At 38.1% G+C, this 21025-nt stretch overlaps 1 protein-coding gene and 1 pseudogene across 8 annotated transcripts in view; both read left to right on the top strand.

Moving 5' to 3' along the window:
- Window positions 1-21025, top strand: part of CADPS2 (calcium dependent secretion activator 2) — a 513174-nt gene that overhangs the window by 302032 nt on the left and 190117 nt on the right. The gene's annotated exons all lie outside the window — the stretch shown is intronic.
- Window positions 361-9254, top strand: LOC148110353 (dynein light chain 1, cytoplasmic pseudogene; annotated as a pseudogene).

The raw sequence follows: 21025 nt of genomic DNA on the forward strand, positions 1-21025 counted from the left end.
AGTTTTACCTCTTCCTTACCAATTTGGGTGCCTTTTAGTTCTTGTCTGACTGCTGTGGCTAGGACTTCCAGTATTATGTTTAATAAAAGTGATGAGAGTTGACATCCCTGTCTTCTTCCTGATCTTAGAGGAAAAGTTTTCAGTTTTTCACCGTTGAGTAACCGCTGTGGGTTTTTCATATTTGGAGAAGTAGTATCTTAATGTGTACAACGTGCTTACAGGACTAGCTGGCTAGCTCACAGTAATAATGTGTTGTGGCTATTGATAAAACCCTAAAGAAAGTATATGTTTGAGTTGAGACACTTAATAAAAGAAAGAAAAATAAACATTAAATAATTAAAATATCAAAACAAAGACCAAAAGGCCATGATCAAAAATGCCGATATGTGAGAGGAGACAGAACAGGACTGGGTGGAGTGTGCTGCTTGGGCGTCGGAGGAGGAGGACGTAGAGAAGGTGCTTGTGGACCATACTAAGGAGTGAGTACAGCCCCACCTGGCCCTGCATCCTGGAAAGGGAGGAGCTTTGGTAGTCGTGTGACACATGAAACCAAACACTTTGTTTACTTCTACCTGGGCCAGCTGGCCATTCTGCTGTTTCAATCTGGTTAAAAGCAAGGCCGGTGTCACACACCCAGTGAGCCATCCAAGAACAGGGACTGCACCCCAAGTTCCAAATACCAGAGACTGAAATCTTCAGCGTTGTCTAAGGGAACCCCTCAATTTTGAACCTTTATTGTGTTTTGTACAGGTCATTCTCTGTGCAAATTTGTTGTGGCAATAAAACAATTAGTAAAACAGCTTACATTTGTATTTTCTGTTCTGTACCTGTCTGCCCCATGTTTTTTTCTTCTCAAAATCCATTCCTTTAAAAAAAAAAAAATCTTAGGATTTTTTTAGCTAAGAGAGACATAGGCATTAACTACAATGTGTTCAAATCTAGGGTTGAAGATGACCTATCACTCAATCTTGATGGGGGGGCGGGGGGGTCAGTCCTCCAGTCTTTGAAGTTAGTTTCTATGGGATATAATAGACGAGCCTACTCACTATTCGAGTATTTCTCACCCATTGTGCAACCATCATGCCTAGAAGAATACCACTCGGAAGTGCATGTCAGGAAATGGAATGTTCCGGGCCTTGGGTCTCAGGTGGTGTTGATGAATGTGTAGTAGAACTCCTTTTCTAAGCTTCCTATGGCTGTGAGACAAGTTGATAATAAGTTGAGCTGATGAGAAATTTGTTGGACTCTAGGTTATTCTCCTCCTTTTCTTCCTGCCTTATCCAAAAAGGATGCTCTAAAGATTAAAGGTGGTATGTTTGGGGGTTTTTTTAAGATTTTATTTATTTGATGGAGGGAGAGGGAGCACAAGCAGCGGCAGTGGGAGAGGGAGAGGATTCCCGCCCGACAAGGGGCTCGGCTAGATCCCAAGACCCTGGGATCAGGACCTGAGCTGAAGGCAGACGCTTAACAACTGAGCCACCCAGACCCCCCCCCCCACCAAGATTACAGGTGGTCTTAAAAGGGAATATGAATCTTTCCGAGCAGCAAACCTCCATGTGATTCTAATAAAGTCTTTCTAGGAATTTAAACAAGCCTGTTGCGCTGTGATTTAACTAGCTGTGTTAGAAACCCCATTAACAATTAACTGAATAAAGGAAAAGCACTATTTCCATCTCACCCCCCACCTCTGACAACTTTCTTTTGCTTCTTCTCAGGCACCTATGAGGACCGCTCCCGAACAATAGAGGGGACCTAGACTGGGCGACCTCGGCTCTAGCCAGCTCTGCCTGCAGGTTGCCCTGGGTTGGGGACACGTGACTCCTTAGTTTCTTCATCTTTAAAACAGCATATTGAGCTCACTAAAATTTTTTTTTAAGATTTCTCCCAGATCTGAAATTTCTTTCAATTTTATTTTAAACCTAAAATTTGATGTCCTAGGAAAAGTAAAATAGAAATAGTTCATATTCTTGGGATAGGATGGAAACAGGTAAATGATTTGCAAGCCACATCATTCTCTTTAAGAACATCTCCATAAATAGGAGGCAGGGGTACAGAGTGGTTAGGAACACAGGCTTTGGAGTTAGACGTGGGTTCATACTTGAGCCCTGTCACTTTTAGGCAAGCTTGGTCAAGTTCCTTAACTTCTCATAGCCTCACTTTTCTCCACTATAAAGTTGAATTGTCCTGAGCAAGAAACGAGATGTCCTCCTAAAGCATGCAGCACAGTGCCTGTGACCCGAGAGGGGCCCAATCAGCTAGTAACAGTCATCAGCAGAGTAAACATTTTTAAAAAAATTATAGTCCCATGAGCTGTAATAAAACCTAGTTTTAATCACATTGTTAGATTTTATTTGGAAGAAAATGCTCAAAGACAGATGGGAAAATGGTGCGCAAATCCTAATTTCTTCAGAGTACAAAAATTATGTCCCCCATTAGGGCCCTCTGCTTTAATTGTTAGGCTTTAATGTGTTTTTATCTGACAGCTGTTATGGGTGCAGGTGGTGGTGGTGGTGGTAGTTCATGTGTGTATTTTTTGCTGCTAACTTTATTTTGCCTTCTCTATGTCCAAAGGGAGAAAAATGGAAAATAGTATATAAGAGTGCTCAGCAGGCTCAAGCTCTAAAAAAAACCACACACACACACACACACACACACACAAAAAAACAAAAAACCACCTGGAGATTATTGCATAGCAAGCGGGAAGAGTAAGCTATACGCTGGGCTACAATAAAGGGAAAAGTTCTAAATTTATTTTTTAAATGGCAAAAGCTTTCAAAGCCTGTTATTTTAAATAACTAGGGGTGTCTTCTATGTTTTTAGGGCAGTGGCTAATTTCAGTTTTAATATTCTTGTGTAAATCATTAGACGAGCTCGGATCCTCTATAGCTCTAAGCAGTCTGTCAGGTTTTCCTAGTTGCGGTATTAAAATCTGTCCTCTTTTCAATAAGTTGTTGATCTCAATAATTTTTATATACCAAGTAAGTTTTAATTTGTGTTTTAAAGTGGTTTTGCACGTTTCATTTAAAGAAGGATTGAAAAGTTGATTCAATACTTAGTGATTCAGAAACTTGTATTTTATAGTTTACCATAGCATCCAAGACATTCATGTAGTTGAATAATTACTCTAATATGCTGATTTTTATGAAAATAATCGCTGGGAGAGGTTGGCATCCTTGCAATGGGGCTTCTGAAGATGTTGCTTGAATGTTCTCAGCTGGTTCCTGGTACAGCGCCTTCCCAGTTAGTGGACACCGAAACTTCCCCCACCTCTGCCCCCAACATTTGTCGGTTCTCTGACACACGTGTGGTGCACAGGTGCCCGTCCTCACCACCCTCAGAATAGTGCCCCTCTCTCCTCCTCGCTGCTAGCTTTCTCTCCTCCTCATTGCCAGCTTTCTCTCCTCCTCGCTGCCAGCTTTCTCTCCTAACAGGCTTCATTCTTTAAGCTCTTCTCATTACCTGATATATTTACTGGCTGTTGTTTGTCTCATCACTGTGTTATCTCAATTTGGGTGATTTGCTGTTGACTAGCCCCCCCCCCAACCAAATCTAATTTCCAGAGGAAATTTTTCATTGTCTTCCTGCTACTTTTATACCTAGTTGGTTTTTTAGAAAACTGCCTACTGATTAGTACACGCTAAATAAATACTAGAGTGAATGTTTTCTTTTCCAAAGAAAGAACAGAATGTAGAATTTATGTTCGCAGTTCTTTTTTATTCAAGAAAAGTGTTGAATTGATTGGATATAAACTTCAAATTATGGTATTATCTAATTAGTACCACTGTAAGTTTGTTGGAATATGCTTCAAAGTCTTTCTCCAGAGGAATTACAGTTTTTATTAGTCCAAAGACTTCTATAGGACTAGAAATCTAAAGACTTAATGAAAAAAAATTATTGTCCAAAAAACTTGAAATTCAAAGTCCTTGTTCTCTACTGTGAGGCTTCCTTCAATAGCTTTTTGCCTAACTATGATGGAGAAAGTAGATTTGTAATATCTATTACCTGCCAACATTTTATATTTAGACCATTTCTGTGATATGTGGTGAAACTGTAGGACAGTTTTCATATACGAGAATGATATATAACCACACTTATTAAAGGCAAAAAAGAAAACTAGATTTGAGCTTTGTTTATACTATCTTTGTGGAATCAATAAAAGTCTTTTGGCTTTTTTTCTCCTACAATAACTCCTGATTTGAAAGTCATATTTATTTCAGAATTTATTCTGTCGATTTTGTTTCATAAACACTTTTACTCCATTTACATGGGCTCCAAAAAAACTTCATGAAAATATTCTCCCCAACAACTGACGAGAACAAAGTCAGTGCCTTGATCACGAGAGACAGGAAGGTCAGGGATCTGTCAGAGGGAAGGGAGTGGCAGGGAGGAGGGAGCAAGCAAAGACCGTCTGACTCCTGTCAGCTTGTGTAAAGACTGTAAAGGGGTCAGAGCCCAGTGTGGATCCAAAGCAGGAAGAAATTCAGGAGCCTGAAGAGTCCGTGGACTAGAAAACAGGATGAAGCCTGGCGGTAGTGAAACACAATAGCAGCAGAAAAACTTGGTCAACATATATTGCTGCAAAGCTGGCCTCCTTTGGAAGACCCTGACAAAGAGCAAAGCAGGTTTGGGGTCGGGAGGGGGGGTGGTAATGACAGATCCAAAGGGAAGAAAGTGGGTTAGTGGAAAGTAGTGATGGGTAGAACAGCCCCTGAAAATACAGAAACAATTAAAAGAAATCTCTTCAAAAGTAGTCCCAACTCCTCTACTAGTGTATTTAGTCCTGACGTCCGTTTCACAAAGAACATCCAGTCCTAAGGAGTACTTGCTAATCCTCTCTTTATGACCATAGCTAGAGTTTAGCAAAGTGGGGCATTGGTAATGGGACATCAAATCACATCGCAGCCATGGTTCCACATCGAGACTGTATTTGAAATGCCTAAAAATCATTAAGTTGATAATGGGGAGGATAGCAAATGAATTTGTTTCAGCTCGATGGATGGATGGATGTTCTGATTGTAAAAAGAATCATCACAACTTTAACAATACCAGTGTTGATGACATGAACAGAGCGAGCACAGAGTTTGTAAGTATTAAAATGTCTAATCACTCATCCTGGGATCCTTCATATCCTTGAGGATAGTACATTAATATCCACATCAGAAGAAAATTTTACTTTCGTGACTTAAAAAATCAGTGTGTTGCCTTTATAAAGATATGAGTATATATTTTAGTGCCTTTGCTTATTTCATATATCAGTACTTCTGAAAATTTTTTAAAATTTGAATGTGGGCTAGAGGAATATAGCAGTAGACCAAATATCAGTCAGAAAATTTGAATATCCAGGGGCGCCTGGGTGGCGCAGTCCTTAAGCGTCTGCCTTTGGCTCAGGGCGTGATCCCAGCATTCTGGGATCGAGCCCCACATCAGGCTTCTCTGCTAGGAGCCTGCTTCTTCCTCTCCCACTCCCCCTGCTTGTGTTCCCTCTCTCGCTGGCTGTCTCCCTCTGTCAAATAAATAAATAAAACTTTAAAAAAATTTTTGAATATCCACTATTTCCACCTTGGTGAGATTGGTAACGTTTTTGCCAGTAAATTCTTCAGGTTTGTCTTTAACCACTTTCTCTTCGCTCATAGTAGTTAATCCCTATCTTTCCTACAGACAAATCCCCTTCCATTTCTTCTCCCAACCCTAATTCAGTCTCTACCCTGCCCGCTCCGCCCCCCCAAAAAACCTGTTTCAACAACTTTTGTACTGATCTGCCTGTGTTCACCTGTCTTCCAGACTGTTCAGGAATTTCAGAATACTATTTCTATTTCTACCAGAAAATTTCTAGTGCTTCCTGTTGCTAATAGGATTAGATGCACATTCTTTAGCCTGCCATTCTAATTCGTCAAAAATATCTGGCCCCATCTAATCGTTTCCAGCCTTTTCTCCTTAAGGTACTCAACACAAACCCCTGCCTTCAGTAAAATCAGTCTGTTCATATACCTGACCATGCTTTTACTAACTCAACCCTATTTCTTCCGCTCTCACTTAACCTAGTACCGGTCTAGTACTAGGTTACATGTGTTCTCGCACTAGTACAGGTGTGCCAAGAAGAGTAATTTGTTTTCTCTCTAATCTTCAGGAGCAGAATGTTCACTACTGCCAAGTTACTTTGTCCCCACACCCGTGGTTTTGAGGGAACTGGTCATCTTGTCATGGGTTGTCCTGTACCGGAAGAGTGGGCTTCCCTTCCTTCTGTCTGCCTAGAACATTATGTAAAATTCTTAGCCAGAACGCCCTTTGCGACATTGAAGGAAGAGATATGCTTATTTAGAAAATTCCTTCTTTGTATACTTGGTAGGTTGATTGTCCAATAAATGGACTCCCTAAACTACAACTTCTACCCTATATGTTCCTTCCAATGTGGGGCCCAGCCATGGGACTTGCTCTGGCCCCTGGAACAATAGCAAACTTGGCACAAGCAGAGGCTTGAAAGAGCACTCATACATTTTCACTTCCTCTCTTGTTCTCTGCCTTAGCATGAGGATACGTATGGGCTAGATCACTACAAGAGCAGAAATGAAGAAGCCCAGTTGTTTTGGCCAAGGTCTGAGACATGAGTGAGCCCCAACGAAATGAACAAAGCCAGCTGGCCAATTTAGCGCTGACCCATAGATGGATGAGTGGGTCATGCAGAGCCCTGATTGGATCAGTAGTAGTTCTCAGTGAAAAATAGGTTTATGAGAAATAATAAATGATTGATGTTTTAAGGTACTAAGTTTTAGGGTGATAGGTTACACAGCAAGGCTGATACTGTGCACTCTTGTCTTGCTACTGAAGCCTGTTGACTTTTTTCCTTGTACACATCAGATCCACAGAATTGGATTCGTCCTAATCCTTGGCCCAGGCTGTAGTTGTCTGTACATGTAATTATGTATGTAATCTTTCCTGTATGATATGCCTTTCTATAACTATGTGATAATTTGACCATTTTATCAAAATGGGCAGTTCAGTGATTTCCAGATTCTGGCTACTTGAGACAGTGCTAACAGAAGTGTCTTGTGTTGCTCTCCGGGAGGATATATGCTGTTTCTCTTGAGAGTGTACCTAAGAGTAAAATTGCTGAACTGATGACAATGTAAACGTTATCTAAGATAATGCTGCCCTTTTTCAAGCTTTAGCAACAGTTATAGCAATATACATTGCTTCCACTTGTAAGATTCTTTTATCATCTTTGCTTTTTACCACTTACTACCTTCTTTTGCTAGATTTTCATAAACTTTATTTTTTTTTTAAGATTTTATTTATTTATTTGACAGAGATAGCCAGCGAGAGAGGGAACACAAGCAGGGGGAGTGGGAGAGGAGGAAGCAGGCTCACAGCAGAGGAGCCTGATGTGGGGCTCGATCCCATAACACCGGGATCACGCCCTGAGCCGAAGGCAGACGCTTAACCGCTGTGCCACCCAGGCGCCCCTCATAAACTTTATTTTCTATGCATAGCTATATTATCTTCTGAAGGCAGGGAAGGGATCCTGACTTTCACTTTGTTACTTTGCGCATAGGCTTCAGAACATAGTGGATACAAATTAAATAATGACAATTAGTTGCTTTTTATGTACTTTAAAATTAAGAGGCAGTATAAAAATTACTTGATACTTCTCATGTTTCCACTTCAGGCTGACTTAGGTATCCTGAATCTGCATTCATAGATACCCTGAACATTCTCTATTATAGAATTATAATAACCATTCATACTCTGTCCAGTTATGATTAGCTCCTTGTAGACTGGAGCATATTAGTCACCACTGTTTGACCAGGCTGTTAATACAGGTGTGGTTTTATCAAATGAGTCATTCAACAGCATGTATTGATAACCATGTGAGACTCTTTGAGAGAAAGAATGGATGGTAAGATTTGCTCTAAGAATGTGATGTTTGGCTGCCTGGCTGGCTCAGTCAGCAGAGCATGCGCCTCTTGTACTCAGTGTCATGGGTTCAAGCTCCGTGTTGGAGATGGAGTTTACTTAAAAAAAAAAAAAAAAAAGTAGTGATACTTAACATTAATCAGCAGGAGAAATACATTAGGTACAATAGAGCTTTTTTCTTTCCCCACTGAAATAGAACAGCTGTTAACCTAATAGCAGAAGCTTAGAAAATGAAGAGAAACGGAGAACAAGCTGGCAAAATAGAACATAATCGTATAGAGAGAATGTAATGGTCTAACAGGGGATTGCTTCTTCCATGATTTTGACATCCCAGTTGAAAAGATATCAGAAATAAGTAGTTCACAGAATCTATTTTGATTAGTGGTTTTGAAGCTGTTTCCAAAAGCCCTTATACCAGAATTCAAAAACAGTTTTAAAAAATAGACAGTCTTTGTTTTTTTACTCTTGGTGGGTATTTAACATACACACAGAAGTGTTGCTCAGGTCAGTTGAGTATAATTCTCATTGGTCACTCTGGTCAGTGAAAGAACAAGAATATGATTATTTGAGAACAATATCTGTTTACTGAAAAATATTGTCCCAGTAGGTAGTGATTGTGCAAATTGTGTTTTTATGAACATTACATGAAACAAATATGGCACATATTTAAGAAGGATGAGAGGGCTCAACTCCTCTCATGAAATGTAAAAAGCTATAGGAGGAAAGCTGATCAAACCTGATCATCCAGATTTCTAGGCTGATGTAGGCTGTGATGACCAAGGCAGAAAACTTGGGTCAAGGGAGTCAAAAAGTACAAACTTCTAGTTATAAAATAAGTCATGCGAATGTAACGTGCAACATGGCGACTGTAGTTAATAATACTGTATTGCATATTTGAAAGTTGCTAAGGGAGTAGATCTTACAAGTTCTCATCACAAGAAAAAAAAGAAGCATAACTGTGAGGTGATGGATGTTAACTAGACTTCCTGTGATCATTTTGCAAATTATACAAGTATCAAATCATTATACTGCACACCTGAAACCGATGTTGTATGTCCTTTATACCTCAGTTTAAACAATGATTAAGGAATGGACCTGAGGGGTGCCTGGGTGGCTCAGTTGGTTAAGCGACTGCCTTCGGCTCAGGTCATGATGCTGGAGTCTCAGGATCGAGTCCCACATCGGGCTCCCTGCTCAGCAGGGAATCTGCTTCACCCTCTGACCCTTCCCGCGCTCATGCGCTCGCGCGCTCTCTCTCTCTCAAATAAATAAATAAAATCTTTAAAAAAAAAAAAAAAAAGGATGGACCTGAAATGAGTAAAACTGTAAAATGAGTAAGATAGCTACAAGAGCATAAGAAGGTAATGTTTCAGGTTGCAAACACTGCAGATAAGCTTATTATGCTTCGCCATACCACTTTTAGCTTTGGACACAAATACACCTTTTTATTCAAAGGAAGACAAGTTTCCCGTAAGTTTAGTCTTTGCCTTGGCCTTAAGTAAGACACAATTGTGGACTTCTGATAAGATCTGTTTACTGTTTCCAAAACTTGCACTTAATTACAGACAACTATATTGTTCACATTAGACTTACTAAGGAGATCTGAGAGAATGAAAATGTTAGGTGCCATGTTTTAATTTTATTGTATAGAATTATATATTCTGTGTAACTTTGAGATGTTTTCATATCATAGTAGTAATGGGCATTATAAAAATGAGTTATAAGGGAATCATCAAAAAGGACATAGAAGTCTACCTCATACTTTTAAAAATTGAGGTGTTTAAAAGTTTAAAGTGAAAGTCCTTCTGTATTCTCTGATCCTATCAGCAGTATTAACAATTTTGTGCATATATCTTCATTATATTAAAATATTTGATTTATAGTAGTTTTAGAGGTCTCATTTTCACAGTGATATTTTTGCTACCATCAACCACATACATTAATGTTCTGACCATTAAAGTCATATCATGAATAAATGGGTTAAAAATTATTTCTTAATTAAAATTATTCCTGCAATTTGCATTTCTACAAAATCAGTTGGTTGTAATAAATTATATAAAATGAAAAATTGAACTTTGTGATACAGAGTACAAATTGCATTAATGATTGATAGGTAATATGCATGAAATGAAAAATTACTAAGCAGGGAGGAGAAAGTGTTTATCCCGCTACCAAATATTCAGTGAATGGATTATAGCTGTGATCATCCCTCTAATGTTTCTCATAGTAATTGTCAGGAAGAGGTATGAAGAATCATGGGACCTTAATAATATGCCTTGCCATTTTAATTGCTGAGACAAGTAAGAGAATCTTAATTGCCAGGAGACGCATTACTAATTAAAGTGTCATTCTACATTCATTCTGAAATAATTAGTTTGAATATTTGTAGGAGCTGAGATATAAATTTAGTTCCAAATTCAACAGCATACCCACAACAGACTTTGTTAAAGTGATCTATGGTTAAGAAAGGTTAACAATCATAAAATTTTTAATGTTTCTTTAATTTGGTACAATTTAATTTTTATTGGATTATTGAACTTGAACGAATGGAGTTCATAAAATCGTAAAACTTAGTATGGTTTTTAAATTGCTGTAACACTTAGTTGAATTCCTAAATTCCTTTCAGATTTCAGGGATATTGATATTTTGTTTTGGCATTTATCACAATTTGGGAAAAACCTTTAATGAATAATGATGTCAACACAGTTACATTATAATGTATGAATTACAAGGTCTGTTAGCACGACATGGCAACTTATAAATGTAGTCATGATTTAGTGGACTTTTAAAATTCGGGACTGAAGTATTTAAGTTTGAGATTAAGTAGTTAAGACTTATGTACATTGTTACATATATTCTAGGTCATTCCTTCTTACTATATAACATTCCATGGTATTTATCACATTTTATCTATGCAGTCCTCCAACGATGAACACCTGAATTGTCTCCAGTCCATCATAATAAATAATGCTCTCAATTGTCTCCCTTTGTGTCCACTTGTAGGCCTATGTAAGAATTTCTCCGCCATGTAGCAGAGAATACAGGTACTTAATTTCATTAAGTATTCCGGGATTGCTTTCCAGATTATCTGTTCCTATTTACAGTCCTACTTCCCTGTATCATTACCCCAAATTAGTACATGTACGTTTCTAATTTTTGCTTTTTCTGATGAGTGGGAAATAATGTTTTATTATGTTTCATCAGCCTGAAAATCTATCCCTATGCATTTCCACTAGTTAGGCTGCTGTTTTTGTGATTCATGTGTTCGTTCTTCCCTGCCAATTCACTTTTTTGTTTTAAATTCTTTTCATTGTTTTGCAAATGTCCTTTCTCTATATCAACATTGTCCAGTAGAACTTCAGCGATGGAAATATGTACCTGGACCGTCCAGTAGGTTAAACTGCTGTGATGCTAAGTTGAATTCCTCAATTTCTTTTAGCTTCTTGGGGTATTGATATTTTTTCATTATTTTGTTTCAGGATTTATCACCGTGTGGGGACTGCGCATGACTTTTGAGCACTTAAAATGTGGCTAGCATAACTGAGGAGCCAGCATTTTTATTCTACTTAATTTTTGTTAATTTAAATGTAAATAACAGGGTGCCTCGGTGGCTTAGTCAGTTAAGCATCCCACTCTTGATTTCAGCTCAGGTCTTGATCTCAGGGTCCTGAGTTCAAGCCTAGCGTGGAGCCTAGGTTTAAAAAAATTAAATAAATAAAAATAGCCATATTTGTCTACTCTGTTAGCAGAGAGGTCCTAGATAATCTTTTGTTGGTTTTAACTATTACCAACATCCTCTTGATCTATAACCTGCTGGATAACCTTCTTGAACAGAAATGCTTAGTAGTCAAATCCATCAGTCTTCCTCCCATGTACTTGTGCTTTTGGAGTTCTGTTAAAAGTGTCCTCCATCTCTAAACAGAAATAATCTCCATTTTCTTCTTTTAGGCTTATACATTTATGTTTTATTTTTAGGTCTTTAATCCGTATAGAGCTTCCTTTGGAATATGGCATGAGAAAGGCCTCCAACTTTTTCTCAACAAGCCAGTTTTCCCACCTCATGGGAAATCCACCTCCACTTCTGCTTTTGTGATATAAAAGAAGGCCTGGTTTGTAGTAAGCTAACTTGATCAATTCTCTTATTCTGTCATCTGCAAGTAATAGGGTTTTTTTCCTCTTAATTATGTCCTTTCCTTTATAATATGGGCCAGGCCGCTAGTGCTATATTACTTAGAAGTGACAGCAGGCAAACTTGCGTTTTCCCAGTCTTAGAACTAAATCTGTATTAGGTTGTCCAGAAAACAGAACCAATAAGATACACAAATGTGTGTGTTTATATTAGATGTATCATAAGGAATTGGCCCATGGAACCATGAAGTTTGGCAATTCCAAAATCTAGAGAGCTAATGTCTGAAGGCCCAAAGTTACTCTAGAACCAGGAAGAGCCAATGTCCCAATTTGAAGGCCATCAGGCAGGACTTGATGTTTTAGTTCAGACTGTCAGGCGAATTCTCTTACTGGAGGGAAGGTCAGGTTTTTGTTCCCTTCAGACCTTCAACCAAGATGAGGTCCACCCACTTTAGAGAGAGCAGTCTACTTGGTCTACCAATTTAAATGTTAATTTCATCCAAAAAGCATCCTCACAGGAACACCCAAAATAATGTTTGACCAGATATGTGGGCACCCTGTGGCTCAGTCAAGTTGACCCATAAAATCGACCATCACAGTATCTAAGATTTTTTTTATTAAGAATATTTGCTTTATATTCTTGGTATGCAGCTTTGCTAAATTTCTTAAACCAAAAATGGTTAAACTTTATCAAATGCAATTGCTTTCTCATATCAAATTAGTAGTACCTTAATTCTCCTTTAACCATCAGTATGGTGATTTACATTGGTGGGTTTTCTGATGTTAAATCATCCTTATATTTACAGAACACAATGTTTTATTCGTTATTTTAAATATAAATATTCTCAGCAGTGGCAAAGTACAGAGATCACCAAATTCCTTATCTATAAACTGATGATGATTCACAGCATTCACACATAGATACCGAATGAGTTTAACCTTCAGTCTGCTTCAGAAATGATGTATATCTAACAGTGGAGTGGAAGCAAGAAAGGAAATATTTTCTTGTTTTAAAATTCCCGTAGATACTAATTTTTGATGCAACGTAGCTAGAACACATGTTAGAATCCTCTTCTTTCAGACCCAGTCAAAATTTTTCACAGGTGTAAAATATTAAGTATTTATGCCATGAGTTTTCATTTTTAGGCCACAAGTTTTTTTGGAATAGTGACTCTGTCAGATCTCTTCGATTGTATTCTCCTTGGAGTTCATCGCACTTCTTTGATGTAAAAACTAATATTTCTCAGGGCACCTGGGTGGCTTAGTGGTTTAAGTGTCTGCCTTCAGCTCAGGTCATGATCCTAGGGTCCTAGGACTGAGCCCCGTTTCTGGCTTCCTGCTCAGTGGGGAGTCTGCTTCTCCCTCTGCCCCTCCGCACTGCTCATGCTCTTTCGTTCTCTCTCGCTGTCTCTCAAATAAATAAAATCTTTAAAAACAAACAAAAAAACGCTTCTCATCAAATTTGGGAAGTTTTTGGCCATTACATTTTCAAATATTTTTTCTGCCTTTTCTCCTGAGACTTCCATTTTGTGTATGTTGGTGGTGCTGCATACATGGAATCCCAGCGATCCCTGAGCCAATCATTGCTCCTTTTTCTTCCCCTCCTCCTTTATTTCTTTTCCTCAGACTGGATAACCTCAGTTGCCTTTTTTCATACGCATGGCTTCTTTTGCCAGCTCCAGTCTACCATTGAGTCCTTTTAGTGAATTTTTAATATCCATTCTTTTAAATGCCAGAATTTGATAATTCGTTTTCTTATTGACATTCTCTTTTTGATGAGACATGGTTTCATAATTCTGTTGTCAGTGTTTTCTTTAGTTTTGGAAAATATTTAAGTGTTGTCTAATATTGTGTGTCTTCTGCCTTATTCTATGGAGATTATATTATAAAATCTGGGTTTGGAGAAACCCAATTACAAACATTTCTATGAGGATCCTTGCCCTGTCGCAGATTTTCTCCCTTTCTCCAATAGTGAGAGGTAGTCTAGGGTTTCTTCTAAGGTCTTTTTATCCCCTCATCCTCTAGTGTGGTTGGAAAAGTAAGAGTAAGACTTACAGTGAAATTCTTTGAAAAGTTCTAGAAGTCTCCAAAAAAAACATGTGAGTCACTTTTGGTGATGTTAGATTCAATATTACATCCCATCAATCTGCAATCTTACCATTATCCTTGAAAACAAGGTCTATTTGCCATGGACTTCTTGTCAAAGTTTCAAATACATGTGTCTTCATCAGTAATGCAGTGATATTCTTCATAAGTTCTTAAAGGAATATATGGTCAATATAAATAATAACTTGTGCCCTTTCTGTATAAATCACGTGAGCATACTGGAAAGAGTCCTTGACAGCAGCAAGCAGTAGTTTAAATAGGACACGTAGCCATTGTCTGGTAGAATATTACCCTTTTAGAGTACACATCTGTTACGCTACTAATTAGCAAGATGGTGAAGCATATGATTTCTTATACCTGTGACATCAAAATAAAACAAAGTAATTGCTTTAAATATATTTAAAGGAGCTAGTCCCTTTATATATAATCATATTTAGTTCTTACAACTTGATGTGAGGTTATATATGATATAATTTATATGATGTATTTCTAGATATCATTTATACGATATTGATGTCACTATTATTTCAATTTACAGAGAGATTACTGAGGCAAAGGAAGTCAAGGAATTTGATTCAAGTCCTATAACTACTAAGTGGCCATGGTTTAAACCCATTTGTCTGCTTCCAGGGGTTGTTCCCTAAACCACTAGACAACGCTGCTTAATAACACACAATACTTTTCTGAAGTGATTACACTAGGAGTTCACAAAAAAAGTCAAACGCTGCCAAAGGCCAGGCAAATCAAATAAATGCATGAAGTCATTAAGAATAAGGTCATGAAGAGTGGAATAGTCCAGATTATGGGAATCAAGAGAACATGAAAAGCACTGCAAACTGTATATTTTTAATGCTGTGCTTTCAAAGCACATCTGCAGGCCAGATCTGTCCCATAAAGTCACCATTTTGCATCTCTTGGTTTATGGAAATTATCTCTCTCTATTCTTTGAAAAATTTTTAAGGCTTTGCTGGTTGCTGCAAACTCAAATAGCACTCATTTTTTAATGAGTAAGGGACTTTAAGGAGTTACATATTTTTTCATTGATTTCATTGAGATAAGAGAATGAAAGGAATTTTAAAATATTTTGGAAGTTTCTTCATATGTTCTCTTAAAATAATGAATTCCTCATTGATGGACACTGCTCTTACTCTGGCATCTAACCAATGACCTTTTCCATTGTCTCTGTTGTGGTTATCTGACATTAAGGTTTTAGAGACGTGGCCCTATTGGTTACTGAATAACTAATTGGAAAATCCTTCATACTAAGGTCTTGATTTAGGACGTAATCCAACATCGGTCTAATATTTATTCATCCTCTCAGAATTGCGTCCACCCATAGACTTGGAGTGATGAATATCTTAATTCATAAGTATGTTTTAAGTCTGTGTCTTGGTCATAAATATAAAAAGCACATCTGCTTAACCTCTTTTAGCCAAGTGAATATACTTGAGCCCCTCTGTGTAGTTATTTTGCTAAAATAATGTTGGGAGGTCTTTGTGGAAATAGGCTTTGCATGTTAAAAGCTCAGAGTATTCCTAGTTCTAGGAATTTACAAAAGCAAATGGTTTAGATTGTTTAAATGTAAAATTTTAAAGGTAATAAAAGTCCTCATAGTAAATGCTTTGGAGTTTAAATAAAAATCAAAATCATCCCTTTAAAACAGTTCAATAAATAGAATTTAGAGCACTAGATATTCAAACTCCTAAATCAGTGGCAAATTAGGTAATACACGGGGCTGGAGATGTGAATATTATATAATGAGGATAATAAAGGAGTTGAATGTGGTGTGCCTCGGGTGCACGTTAGTAGCTAATTCCAATAAGAATGCTTTGCAATCATTTGCTGGTTGAGACGCGTGTGTTCAGCTAAATGGAAATCTTGGACGTTCTCTCATACACCCCATTATTTGTAATTGAACACCTGATTTCTATCATGCAACAAATTAACATCTGCACTGGATCTGTCTTTTATGCATAAGGATACACTGATTAGAATTTTGCCGATAGGCAGACACTTGAAAACAAAAAGACAACATTGTGAAACACTTCCAGCCATAATTTTTGATTACATATTGAGAATCGTTTAATTATCTTACTCCATTTAATTAGCCCTTCTACTTAGGTCAATTGCTTTTTTTATTAGCATGACGTGTTGGCAATTTGTTAATTGGCATGAAATAACATGAGACTTTCTGGGATTTTGTATGAGATACATATTCCATGTGTGCTTAAGGAAGTTACGGGAAATGCAGAGGTAAATGTATTCATTAGTCCCCTTACAGCATTTGCCAGTGTCACTATGTGGTGCTACCGAAACCCATATTTCTGCCCTTTGATTTCCGTTCTTCCATTATGTAGAACGAGTTTGTTGGTTTGAGTGGTGACAAAATTTGTAGACCCTCCCTGGGTATACAGTTAAAATAGAAGGTTCTTTTCTGAAATTAAGAGAATGATAAAAAGTGAAGAAGGGGGGCACCTGGGTGGCTCAGTCGGTGAAGCGCCTGCCTTCAGCTCAGGTCATGATCCCAGGGTCCTGCGATCAAGTCCTGCATCGGGCTCCCTGCTCAGCGGGGAGTTTCTCCCTCTCTCTCTGCTGCTCGCCCTGCTTGTGCTCTTCCTCTTTCTCCCTCTCAAATAAATCTTTAAAAAAAAAAGAGAGAGAGAGAGAGAGAGATGGGGGTGTGTGTGTGTGTGGGTGATAGGTGAGAGGGAGATAGGCAGAGAGATACATGAGCCTAAGAACATTATTAAAAAGATTTAGTCAGTATCAAGCCTTTAAGCGCCAGTCCTCTTTGCCAGTGTTTTCTGTTTTAAATAATTTTGGCATATCAGCAGTTTCCTTTTGCAGCTCAGGCCCCCCAGTTTAGTGATTCCATATATGTTCATTGAAGTAAAAAAAGAAAAAAAAATAAGTAGAAGCTTAGACATTTTTAAATGAATTACAGAATACTATATCCCCAAATATCTATGGAGTGTATGTGAAGGTATTATCACACCTAGGAAGAAAAGTTTAGTTTCTTCCAGAGGCTTCCTCTAGGATCTGGCACAGACTTGTGCCCGCGCTGGGGGAGGCAGGTGTGTGCCCGCAGCCCATTTCACCACTAATGCTTAACTGTTGCATTATATTCAATTAAGTACAAATCACTTTTTTCCCTAAACCCTAAATTATTATCACAACTTTGAGGAAATGTGTCATGGTGAGAATGGAGACCATAGAATAAAGTTAGTTTTCCTGTTAGTCATTTCTTGATATCCTACTTTCTTCTAAATAGAATTTGTGATTACATCATACCAACATAAAATTAAAGAGCTCGAGGAGTTTTGGGGATGACTTGGCCCAACGTGAGTGTTGTGTAAGGAAAACACAGAGGGCAAGAGTGGTAGGGCTTACTGAAATATGCGCAAGTATTTATGCAGCTGACCCGTACTGAGGGTATGCTGGGCGAAGCACCAGGGCAGACATTCTGGCAAATACAAAGATAAATTTACATGAACTTCCCAGTGAGAACCGGTCCATTTTCCTTTGTTGTTAGTAATTTTTTCATCCACTTGGGGGCACTGTGACCAAATTTTAGAAGAACAGAAAAGTTATTTTGTTTGATTTCTGTCACTTAGAAATAATTGTTATTCTAAAGAAATCTTAACTGATTGTATAATTTTAGGTAGAAACACATTTCAAAATATATAGGCGTGGCTGTGATTTTTGTTTGTTGAAGTTTCAGAACAGGTATAGATTAATGAGTGGTTAATGTTTGGTCCCCGGACCAGAGCACCAGCAGCAGAGTCTCAGGCCCGATCTACTCAGGGCCCAGCAATCTATTTTCACAAGCTCTCTGTGTAAGATTTCATCACTTACTAACATTTGAAAATCACTGAACCAGGATAAGTGGGTTTTGACGTGTTTTTGAATTTCTAACTGCTCAGACAATTATTAGGTTAAAAATTAGCTTATCACATATACCTGATATATTGTGAACATGTATTTCTAGGAAATGTTCCTTTACGCTCTAAGTCAATGAATCTGAAAAAAATATGCTGTTTTTGGCCCATGATTATATAGCTGGGTCTATAGCACTCAGAGGAAAGGTTAGTTGAGTAGTCACTTTCACCCCACCCCCACCCCCCCAAGTTTTTTTAATCAAATGAAAATTGGAAATGTCACTTGTTTTATGTAGATTAATCGGTCAATTAATGGAATTTCTCAAATCTTTGTGATGACATCCAGACATGGCCTAGATTTCAACATCATGCTGCTGACAGTATTTCTTTACGTTTTAGAAGCATCTTTACATTTAAAGATCTATTATTGATTGGGTCATTAGCTTCTCCTGTGAGGCAATTAAGAAACCAATCATTAGAGGCACCTGGCTGGCTCGGTCCATGGAGCCAGTGACTCTTAATCTCAAGGTCAGAAGATTGAGCCCCACATTGGACCTAGAGCTTACTTTAAAAAAAAAATAAATCCAAAAAAATAAGAAAAGTAGGAAAAAAAATCATTTAGTCTATTTACGGTCAGTAAAAACAGACTCTGCTGAGACCAGTTTTAGAATTCTTATCCATCTAAGTGTAACATTTAGTATAGTGACTATACTAATTCTCTTTAAAAAGTAGTTTTGGGGGCGCCTGGGTGGCTAGTCGTTAAGCGTCTGCCTTCGGCTCAGGGTGTGATCCCAGGGTCCTGGGATCGAGCCCCACATCAGGCTCTTCCACTATGAGCCTGCTTCTTCCTCTCCCACTCCCCCTGCTTGTGTTCCCTCTCTCGCTGGCTGTCTTTGTCTCTGTCAAATAAATAAATAAAACCTTTAAAAATTAATTAATTTTTAAAAAGGTAGTTTTGTTCCTCTGTTGCTGAGAGTTTGTGGAAACTACTGGAAGGAAATACTGCTGCACTTAAGAACTCCGAACCTCTAGTGTTTTAGTCAGGAGGGAAGATCTGGAGATCAGAGTGACCGGATGGCAGGATTGGGACTGTGAGTTTTCCCTTCCTGGAGAGATTCTCTCACATCCTTCAAACTATGCTAGGCCTCAGATATGCCCTGTTTCTACCTCATTTCCTTTCTCTGCCATCGTAGACATTCCTTCCTTGTTTCTCTTTGTCCAGTTAAAGTAGTGTAGAACTTCTAAAAGTCTTTATGCTGAGGGAGAACAAATGGTAAAGTCACAAGGAATGTGAGAAGTTGCCTGTACAGCTTGCTGTCATTCTCATGGCTTCTGACGGGTCACCTGCTGTCCTCAGATAACTGCGCTCCCCTCAAAAGGCTGAGCTGACGCAGTTGGCACCCTTTGAGGGTCACCTACTGTGAGCACTTTCTCATTCACAACCAAGCCAGCTACCAGGACAGGATGCCTCTTGCCCAGTACACAGTGGCTGGTCTTGATCTTACTGATCTGAGATGAAGACCGCATTCTCCGTATGTAAGAGGTAAAATCTTCCGTGAACATAACAGCTTTATGGATATAGCAGCTGGGGGCTGTTCCTTCACAATTAACTATAATTATAAAATGAATCTTGCGGCAAAGTCAGAAAATATTCAATGAATAAATATTCAATGAATAGTACTAGGTAATACTTAAAGGCAGTCCTTAATACAGTGTTCGCAGTATTAAAAGTATCAAAAGTTGTTTATAAACTACGTTTGTTGTAGTTTACAGCAATAACTGTATCTACCTTATAGGACCGTTGTTATTAATGGAGATAATCTAGGTAAAGTACAAGCACAATGCCAGCAATTCAGTAAATCTCAAACGATAAAACGTAACCTGTTACAAAGAAACAATGAAATGAATTGAGAATAGTTATCTGAAGAATCCAGTATAGAATGTATGTTACGACAGAATATATTCTAATATTATAGTCTGTCATTTGACTCCATTTTTTTTGGTTTTGACTTTTTGTTACTTGCAGATGGAATAGAAAGGGTAATTAACTTGAATGCTAGCAGAGTAAATCTCACCAGAAACCTTATTTCAGACTTTATTGTTGAACATTCCCTCAATATTTACTAGGATTTTGTATAGCTTTTTAGCATTCATAAATGTTTGATTTTTATTTGAGGATTGAGGATCATTTATTCATCTGTGATCATTTATGATCATCTGACTGAAAATCTCGGACTTTTAAGAATTCCCATGATAGCTTATCTTCACTTTTCATAATATTTTCTACCTTCTGTTAATGTTTCTGGGGAGCATATCTTGTGTCCTAAACCATACAAAGTACATATTAAATATCACTAAAGAGCACTATTTCTAAGATAGGTCTTATAATCTCCGAATAAGTTTGTTTTCTTGTCTATTTCCTCCTAATTGTAGAGCAAAAGGCAGGCAGGAAAAGTCCTCTGATAAATTGAAAAGTATTTGGATCCTTGTCAATTACAGTTACATGGTAATTTATGACTTTCTAATAATTCATGCATCCTATTGAAAAGCAGGTCCGTATGTGCCACCAACTGAATCAAACCCCAGACCCCAGGATGTAGTTATGATAGGGACCTTCAAACAAGCTTTCCATTTTATTTTCCTAGGAAAAAATATGCCTTCTTAATTGACAACGAACAAATCTCAAATTTCTTGGCAGTTCTTCTGCTATTTAGGTGGTACCACCATAAAAAGAATTGGGGGGGGGGAGATAGCGGTCAGTGTCTTCTATGTATTAATTTTTTTTGCATTATGTTTTATTATTGAGGTTTTAACAAGAAAAATTCGGCGGGGGGTGGGCGCCTGGGTGGCTCAGTTTATCGGTTTCATGGTATCGGTCTCTTCGTGAGCATGGAACCTGCTTGAAATTGTCTCTCCCTCTGCCCCTCCCCCCTGCTCATGCTTTCTCTCTGTGTCTCTCAAAAAAAAAAAAAAAGAAAGAAAGAAATCAGAGATATCTTTGG

This window comes from Ursus americanus, chromosome 3 (genome assembly GCF_024610735.1).
Source record: "Ursus americanus isolate L20-20 chromosome 3, mUrsAme1.1.p, whole genome shotgun sequence".
In the NCBI taxonomy this organism is placed as follows: Eukaryota; Metazoa; Chordata; class Mammalia; order Carnivora; family Ursidae; genus Ursus; species Ursus americanus.